At 41.3% G+C, this 9,027-nt stretch overlaps 1 long non-coding RNA gene across 1 annotated transcript; it reads right to left on the reverse strand.

Moving 5' to 3' along the window:
- Window positions 1–2,051: 2,051 nt before the first annotated feature.
- On the reverse strand, window positions 2,052–3,357 carry LOC140068804 (uncharacterized). The gene is made up of 3 exons (XR_011848572.1): window positions 3,299–3,357; window positions 2,765–2,910; window positions 2,052–2,474 (listed from the first exon to the last, which is right to left on the reverse strand). It is a non-coding gene; the product is annotated as an uncharacterized lncRNA (long non-coding RNA).
- Between the last annotated feature and the right edge of the window lie 5,670 nt (window positions 3,358–9,027).

Consider the following 9,027-nt stretch of genomic DNA (forward strand, 5'->3'; position numbering starts at 1 on the left):
GATAGAATCACATATTTTGGATCTCTGGAAGCTGTATGCCCAGCTGCAACCACCATCTCAAATCTTCCACCATTACGCCTGCTTTGACTTGAAATTAACTATATAAAACGAAGGTAAAACATTAGAAAAAAACATCTCAATAACATAGGAAGGGAGAGAGAGACAGCTTGAGTTTGCCTCAAAGAGGAAGATAACATTGAGTCATCAGCTATACAAACTCCCACGTCCTGTAAGAGGGGAGGATGTCATGAGGTAAGCAACAGTGGAGGGGTGAAAACACCCTTCGCGACGAGCGCATTAATAGTATGGGTGTGGGGTGTGGGTGCGTGGAGATGGCTCACGGGGGTGGGGGGGCGGGGGGGTATCGCGTCCATCGCTAACCTTGCCGACAGCTTCAAAAAGATGCGATAAGATGCCATGACAGACTCAGGTCTTCCGAAGACCAAAGGTTTTCTCGTTTTCCCCCATTCGTTACGATGTGCAATTTGGACATTGTAATGAATGAGGAGGAAAATCCCCATATACTGCCATACTGTAGTATAGCAGTATGTGGTAGGATCGATCAGAAAACCTAGGGATAAAGTACCCTAGGGAGTCTTAAAAATAGTAAAAATAAAAAAAAAGTTTAAAAAATTTTATTAAAAAAACCTAAAAATTCTAATAACCGACTTTCCCTTGAAGTTATATAAATATAAATAAACAATAAAAATCATAAACACAGGATATTGCAATGTCCAAAAATGACAAAAAAAAAAACAAAGGTACCCCTTTAAGGAGGGACAGGGAAAGAGGGGTAAAAGGAAGCACTATGAAAGACCAAATTGAGTCTGAATAATTGCAGTAAAAAATACTTTATTGATGACTATTTAAGACATAATGATAAAAGCAGGATGAGAATCCTCAGACAATGCTGAGGGGGAATGACAGTGCAAGGCGGCGACAACAAATGAGAAAGTCGTCACCCCGGGCAGACATAGGAGGAATTACACATGGACAAGGCATGCACATGTAATGGGTAAGGACAGAAGGTACATATAATGAAGGCACCAGGTGTAAGGTAACACACAGCTGCTTAACATGCATAAACATAGGTAATGTGCACAAACAGGTAGAGATAATACCTTACCAATGAACAAAAGGATAGATGAAGTGGACCTCCACTGTCCGGGATGACGATATCCCCAACGCGCGTTTCGGCTCGTAACAGAGCCTTCGTCTGGGGGTAGCGTCATTCCAGTGAGGGGAGTGTTAAAAAGGAACAGTCAACCAATGGGAGCGCAAAGCCCCTGTCATGTGTGGGGGCGGAGCTGAATGGGTCACGTGACCGCTGTTTTATGTGGGGCGGAGCCAAATGGGTCACGTGGTCGCTGTCATATGTGGGGGCGGAGCTAAATGGGTCACGTGATCGCTGTCATGAGTGGGGGCGGAGCCAAATGGGTCACGTGATCTCTGTCATGAGTGGGGGCGGAGCCAAATGGGTCACGTGATCGCTGTCATGTGTGGGGGCGGAGCCAAGTGGTAGTGTGATGCGTCACATGGTAACCAGTCACGTGATCAGTGATCACGTGTATCTGGCGTAGCGGTATTGCGCAACAGCGTGTAAATGCAGGGAAGCAGAGTATGTATTGTGGCAAGCAATGGGTAAATTGAACACCATTTAGTGCAGATACATGTGTTACAAGAGATTTGCAAAGATGCATGCGTAGATGTATAAAAACTTGATTCAATTACATTAGTATTACAATAATAGCGTTAAAGCCTGCATACAAAAAAACTTTAAAAAGGGGGTTCAAAACATTATCCCAACATGTATTTATGGCTAAGGTGCCAATTAATATGCATAAAACATACCATACAGGGGATACCTATATAAAAATAGATGGTAACATATACAATGTAAGGTTCCTAAGAATGAAATGAAAAACATGTGATAATAATGAGATCGCAATTGCAGTGATACCATATTATGAATCATGACGGCGGTGAATTATGACTACCAGCATGGTAGAGTATATGTGCAACAACATCAACAAAATTATTTTTTTTTTTTTTTTTTTTTTTTTTTTTTTTTTTTGTGATAATACAAGGTAGTGAGGTATTGGGCACAAGTGAGGACAGGGGGGCGTGAAGGTGAGGAAAGCACATGAAGGGAACATAAAATGGGAAGGTGATATAAGAATAAAACATAATAGTGTAATCTATTGGTGAAGATTTAAAACGGAACCTAAGCACTGAAAATAAAAATTGTGTATATAATACCCAGAAAAAATGCAAATGATTAATATGTTTATAAGATCGAACTCTAGTATCTAGTGCTGTACGTCCTTATTTGTATATGCACCAGTTGACCCTTGCGAAGCCATATTATGCAGGACCAATAGAAGAACTGCATTTTTCCCACCATGCTGTTTAGGACAATTAGAGATTGGAGACATTGCGTATATTATCCATAGCGCCAAAACCATAGGTTGACCCTGAAATAAGAAAATCAAAATAACAAAAAATTAATTAAAACCTATAAAATAGATAAAAATACTATTGTATTTAGACGCCGATGCGTTGAATGCAGAGCGCGACCCTAGAGACCGGGGGTTGAAGGGCAGAAGTGGATCTACTGGAGAAACGGGGCAAAACTCAAGGTTTCGTTTAGGCCCCTGGGTTGAATGGTGTCGAGGGTCCAAATCCATCTTGTTTCGCACTGTGATAGTCTCTTGTGGATTGGGCCCCCTCTAATTCCTAGATCTATTTTATCAATACCACGTACCTTAAGTAGGGTCGGATCGGAGTTATGTCGCTCTTTGAAGTGTTGAGCCACCGGTTTTCCATCAGTGTCAGATTCATTATTCAGTGTAGACTTGATGTCACGCATATGCTCTCGAATGCGTACTTTCATCGGGCGAGTGGTTAGACCTATGTAGATTAAATTACATGGACAGGTTGCGTAGTAAACCACTGCTTTGGTATTGCAGGAGATATTATGTGTGATGTTGTACATCTTGGTGCCCGATGAATCCGTAAATGTGTCGGCTTTTTCTACATTGGGGCATGCTACACACCTCCCACATGGTTTGCACCCCCAAGGTGGGCGACCAGCATCGAATATGGTGTTAGATTTGCCAGATGTATAATGGCTCCTTACAAGGATGTCTCGCAAATTTTTAGCCCTTCTCGCTGTCACTGAGGGATGTGGAGTAATATATTTTTCGATGATCGGGTCGCTTTGTAGAATTGGCCAAAATCTTTCCAAGGTCTGACGCATCAAGTGCCACTGAGAGTGATAATTCGTAATGAATCTCACCTGGTCTGGTATTGCTGGTTTTTCCTTAGGTGATAAAAGAGTCTGGCGTGGTGTTCTTTTTGCACGCCATCCTTGTAAGGAGCCATTATACATCTGGCAAATCTAACACCATATTCGATGCTGGTCGCCCACCTTGGGGGTGCAAACCATGTGGGAGGTGTGTAGCATGCCCCAATGTAGAAAAAGCCGACACATTTACGGATTCATCGGGCACCAAGATGTACAACATCACACATAATATCTCCTGCAATACCAAAGCAGTGGTTTACTACGCAACCTGTCCATGTAATTTAATCTACATAGGTCTAACCACTCGCCCGATGAAAGTACGCATTCGAGAGCATATGCGTGACATCAAGTCTACACTGAATAATGAATCTGACACTGATGGAAAACCGGTGGCTCAACACTTCAAAGAGCGACATAACTCCGATCCGACCCTACTTAAGGTACGTGGTATTGATAAAATAGATCTAGGAATTAGAGGGGGCCCAATCCACAAGAGACTATCACAGTGCGAAACAAGATGGATTTGGACCCTCGACACCATTCAACCCAGGGGCCTAAACGAAACCTTGAGTTTTGCCCCGTTTCTCCAGTAGATCCACTTCTGCCCTTCAACCCCCGGTCTCTAGGGTCGCGCTCTGCATTCAACGCATCGGCGTCTAAATACAATAGTATTTTTATCTATTTTATAGGTTTTAATTAATTTTTTGTTATTTTGATTTTCTTATTTCAGGGTCAACCTATGGTTTTGGCGCTATGGATAATATACGCAATGTCTCCAATCTCTAATTGTCCTAAACAGCATGGTGGGAAAAATGCAGTTCTTCTATTGGTCCTGCATAATATGGCTTCGCAAGGGTCAACTGGTGCATATACAAATAAGGACGTACAGCACTAGATACTAGAGTTCGATCTTATAAACATATTAATCATTTGCATTTTTTCTGGGTATTATATACACAATTTTTATTTTCAGTGCTTAGGTTCCGTTTTAAATCTTCACCAATAGATTACACTATTATGTTTTATTCTTATATCACCTTCCCATTTTATGTTCCCTTCATGTGCTTTCCTCACCTTCACGCCCCCCTGTCCTCACTTGTGCCCAATACCTCACTACCTTGTATTATCACAAAAAAAAAAAAAAAAAAAAAATAATTTTGTTGATGTTGTTGCACATATACTCTACCATGCTGGTAGTCATAATTCACCGCCGTCATGATTCATAATATGGTATCACTGCAATTGCGATCTCATTATTATCACATGTTTTTCATTTCATTCTTAGGAACCTTACATTGTATATGTTACCATCTATTTTTATATAGGTATCCCCTGTATGGTATGTTTTATGCATATTAATTGGCACCTTAGCCATAAATACATGTTGGGATAATGTTTTGAACCCCCTTTTTAAAGTTTTTTTGTATGCAGGCTTTAACGCTATTATTGTAATACTAATGTAATTGAATCAAGTTTTTATACATCTACGCATGCATCTTTGCAAATCTCTTGTAACACATGTATCTGCACTAAATGGTGTTCAATTTACCCATTGCTTGCCACAATACATACTCTGCTTCCCTGCATTTACACGCTGTTGCGCAATACCGCTACGCCAGATACACGTGATCACTGATCACGTGACTGGTTACCATGTGACGCATCACACTACCACTTGGCTCCGCCCCCACACATGACAGCGATCACGTGACCCATTTGGCTCCGCCCCCACTCATGACAGAGATCACGTGACCCATTTGGCTCCGCCCCCACTCATGACAGCGATCACGTGACCCATTTGGCTCCGCCCCCACATATGACAGCGACCACGTGACCCATTTGGCTCCGCCCCACATAAAACAGCGGTCACGTGACCCATTCAGCTCCGCCCCCACACATGACAGGGGCTTTGCGCTCCCATTGGTTGACTGTTCCTTTTTAACACTCCCCTCACTGGAATGACGCTACCCCCAGACGAAGGCTCTGTTACGAGCCGAAACGCGCGTCGGGGATATCGTCATCCCGGACAGTGGAGGTCCACTTCATCTATCCTTTTGTTCATTGGTAAGGTATTATCTCTACCTGTTTGTGCACATTACCTATGTTTATGCATGTTAAGCAGCTGTGTGTTACCTTACACCTGGTGCCTTCATTATATGTACCTTCTGTCCTTACCCATTACATGTGCATGCCTTGTCCATGTGTAATTCCTCCTATGTCTGCCCGGGGTGACGACTTTCTCATTTGTTGTCGCCGCCTTGCACTGTCATTCCCCCTCAGCATTGTCTGAGGATTCTCATCCTGCTTTTATCATTATGTCTTAAATAGTCATCAATAAAGTATTTTTTACTGCAATTATTCAGACTCAATTTGGTCTTTCATAGTGCTTCCTTTTACCCCTCTTTCCCTGTCCCTCCTTAAAGGGGTACCTTTGTTTTTGTGTATGCTCATGGGAAGCCTCTCTTTGGTGTGTTACTTACCATACCGGTCCAACCCACACTTTATTACGTACCACATGGATCTGGACTTACTTGGTATATAGGTTTGATACCTTCACCTCCCTTCTCTCTCCCTTCCTGATTCTCCTGTCGTTTTGAATGTCCAAAAATGCCATATCTATCAAAATATAATAACGTTTTTTCACTGCATTTAACCCGTGACAGAAAATAGCACCCAAATGGCACTTTTTGCCATTTTGAAAAAAAGAAAAATTCAAGAAAAAGTGACCAAAAGTTTGTACAGTCTTAAAAATAGAAGCATTGAAAGTGAAAAAATAATGACACCACCCACATCTCCATAAAACAAAGTATGAAAAAGTTATAAGCGCCAGAAGATGGCAAAATCAAGAAAAAAAATTTTGTACAGGAAGTTTTCATTTCTGTAAATGTATGAAAACATTATAAAACTTATACACATTTATTATCCCCATGATTGCACCGACCCAAAGAATAAAGTAGATGTCATTTGGGGCACACAGTGAAAGTTGTAAAATCCAAGCCCACAGGAATACAACGCATATGCGTTTTTTCACCATTTACACCGGATTTGGTATTTTTTTTCCGCTTCCCAGTACATGGCATGGAATATTCAGTACCATCACTATGAAGTGCAATTTGTTACTACGAAAAAAAGATCTCACAGACCTCTTTACGTGTTAAAATAAAAAATAGAGTTTTCATGGTGGGGAGTGAAAGATGGAAACGAAAAACAAAAAAGGGCCAGGTCGTTAAGGGGTTGAAGGCACAGATCACTTATCCTATTAAAGTCCAATAGTACCCAAACATTTAACTCTTTTGCATCTAATTATGTCAGCCCCCATCGAGGGGTACCTTCCTTAAACAGTCAGGTGTATCCCACATATTAATGAAAGTAATTCAAAGGTTTGCCAACAGGGCTTAATTCTGGAGCTGTACAAACATTTGGAGAGGGAAAGATCTCAGCCATAAAACCACACATTATACAATGATCTATTGCCGCTAGGTACTTTGGCAAAACAAACTTGACGCTCTTAGTTACATTTTGATCAAATTGCATAAGCCCACTAACCACTTCACAGTGACCTAGTTTTAATGGATCCCTACACTAGGGGGTGCTGCATCACATGGCGTCCACTATCGAGGCAACGCAGACCCAGCAGCACCCACTACCCATTCTGGCAGGCTAAACTCCCATAGCTCTGGGCCCAAAGTTCCCAACAGCATCACAACATAGAAACTGCAGACTTTATTATTTAGGTTATATGTTCACGCGGATACCAAATTATTATAGGTTTTATTGTATTTTAATTTATTTTTAAACATTTGAACATTGGGGCACATTTACTAAGGGCCGTGCTCCAGTTTTCTGATGGACTTTGCACATTCTTTTAGGTGCAAACTGCTTATACAGGTATTGCAAAGGTATGGAAGGGGACATTATGGTTCACAGTTGGGCCATGCGCCAGATTTAACATGCAAAGTCCGATAGAAATGTGTTGTACGCCTTATGTTAAAGGTGCACCAAAAAGAAGTGGTGCACTCCTTTGTCGGGGCAGTGCACAGGATACCAGATTCATAAAGAATGAGCACCAGAATTCCTGAATCTGACGCCCTCTTCACAGTACATAGGCAAACTGCGCTATATGTACTTTGTACTGTTTTTAGTAAATGTGCCCCATTGTGTATTAAAGGGAATCTGTCACCAAAAGACCCATTTTTAGCACTCCCCCAGTCCCCACAGAGCATAGTACATACACTGCCAAAGTGCTTTTGTATACAAAATAGGTTTTACAGAAAAAAAGATATGTTATATTGTACCTTTCAATACCATGTGCTGTGTGACTAGGCACTAGTCACCTGGGAGTGGCTGGAAAGGAGCAGTTACCCCCCCCCCCCTTGGGAAACTGCTCCTCCATGTGTCCTTTTCAATTAAATGAATAACTCCCATGTAGGGTGTAGAGGAGCAGGGGGCGTCACTAAGCCAAGTGATGGGTGGTTTCATATACAGGCAGTCCTCGGGTTACGTACAAGATAGGGTCCGGTGGTTTGTTCTTAAGTTGAATTTGTATGTAAGTCGAAACTGTATATTTTAGAATTGTAAATCCAGACAAAAATAATTTTGGCCCCAGTGACAATTGGAGTTTAAACATTTTTTGTTGTATTGGGGTCAATGATTATCAATAAAGCTTCATTACAGACACCTTACAGCTGAATATTGCAGTCTGGGACTATAGTAAAGCATTCAGAAAGCTTCACCAGAGGTCAGATGGGTCTGTCTGTAACTATGGGTTGTCTGTAAGTCGAGTGTCCTTAAATAGGGGACCGCCTGTATTTGAAAAGGGTGGGGGGGGGGACTGCTCCTTTCCAGCCACTCCCAGGTGACGAGTGCCTAGTCACACGGTATATATATATATATATATATATATATATATATATATATATATATTTCATATTACAACCATTTGGGAGACTGTGCAACATTTTGATCCCTTTTTGGTAAATTTTTCACATGTTTTAAAGTGGTGAAAAAGTGTTGATTCCAACATTTGGGTACTATTTTCCATTGCAGGATTCAACACCGGGAATAACCAATTCTATATTTTGATATATCTGACTTTTGGGGCATGGAGATACCCAGCATGCTTATGATTTGTTCAATTTTATATTAGTTTTGTACTTTTTTTTCTTTTCTTTTTACACTTTTTCAGCCTGCATGGGGTTATTTAATTAATTAAAGGGAACCTGATTGCTCCTACCATATACTGAAATACTTCTGTACTGAAGTATATGGCAGCTTTTCTACTGATCTGTATACAGCTGCCTTGGGAGGCCCCCCATGAATAAGGCTGAATGACAGGACCTAGTGTCAAGACTATCATAGCACCTACCACCCGATGGCAACACAGAGGGCAAGGACCAAATCCAAGATGGCAGCCCCCATGCCCTATTGCAATTTAAATGCCTCAACAGCTTTGACCCGTAATCGACACCATCACTGACCACTGGTATAAGCGTTGGGTGTTTGCTGCAATATGTCAGTAAGCCCTCTCTTGATACACTTGGCCCACTTCTGCACCGTAATAGTATGGAGCACATCAATTTATACGTTATTTAAAAGCAGCCAGCTGAATTAATATATACTACAGCAATAGTCCTTTATTATAATTTATGTATTATAGCAGTGCCCTAGTTTTCATGAGATGAGATTTATGAATGACAGTAGATGCATGGTTCTAGCTGCTA

Source organism: Engystomops pustulosus, chromosome 7, assembly GCF_040894005.1.
Source record: "Engystomops pustulosus chromosome 7, aEngPut4.maternal, whole genome shotgun sequence".
Lineage (NCBI taxonomy): Eukaryota > Metazoa > Chordata > Amphibia > Anura > Leptodactylidae > Engystomops > Engystomops pustulosus.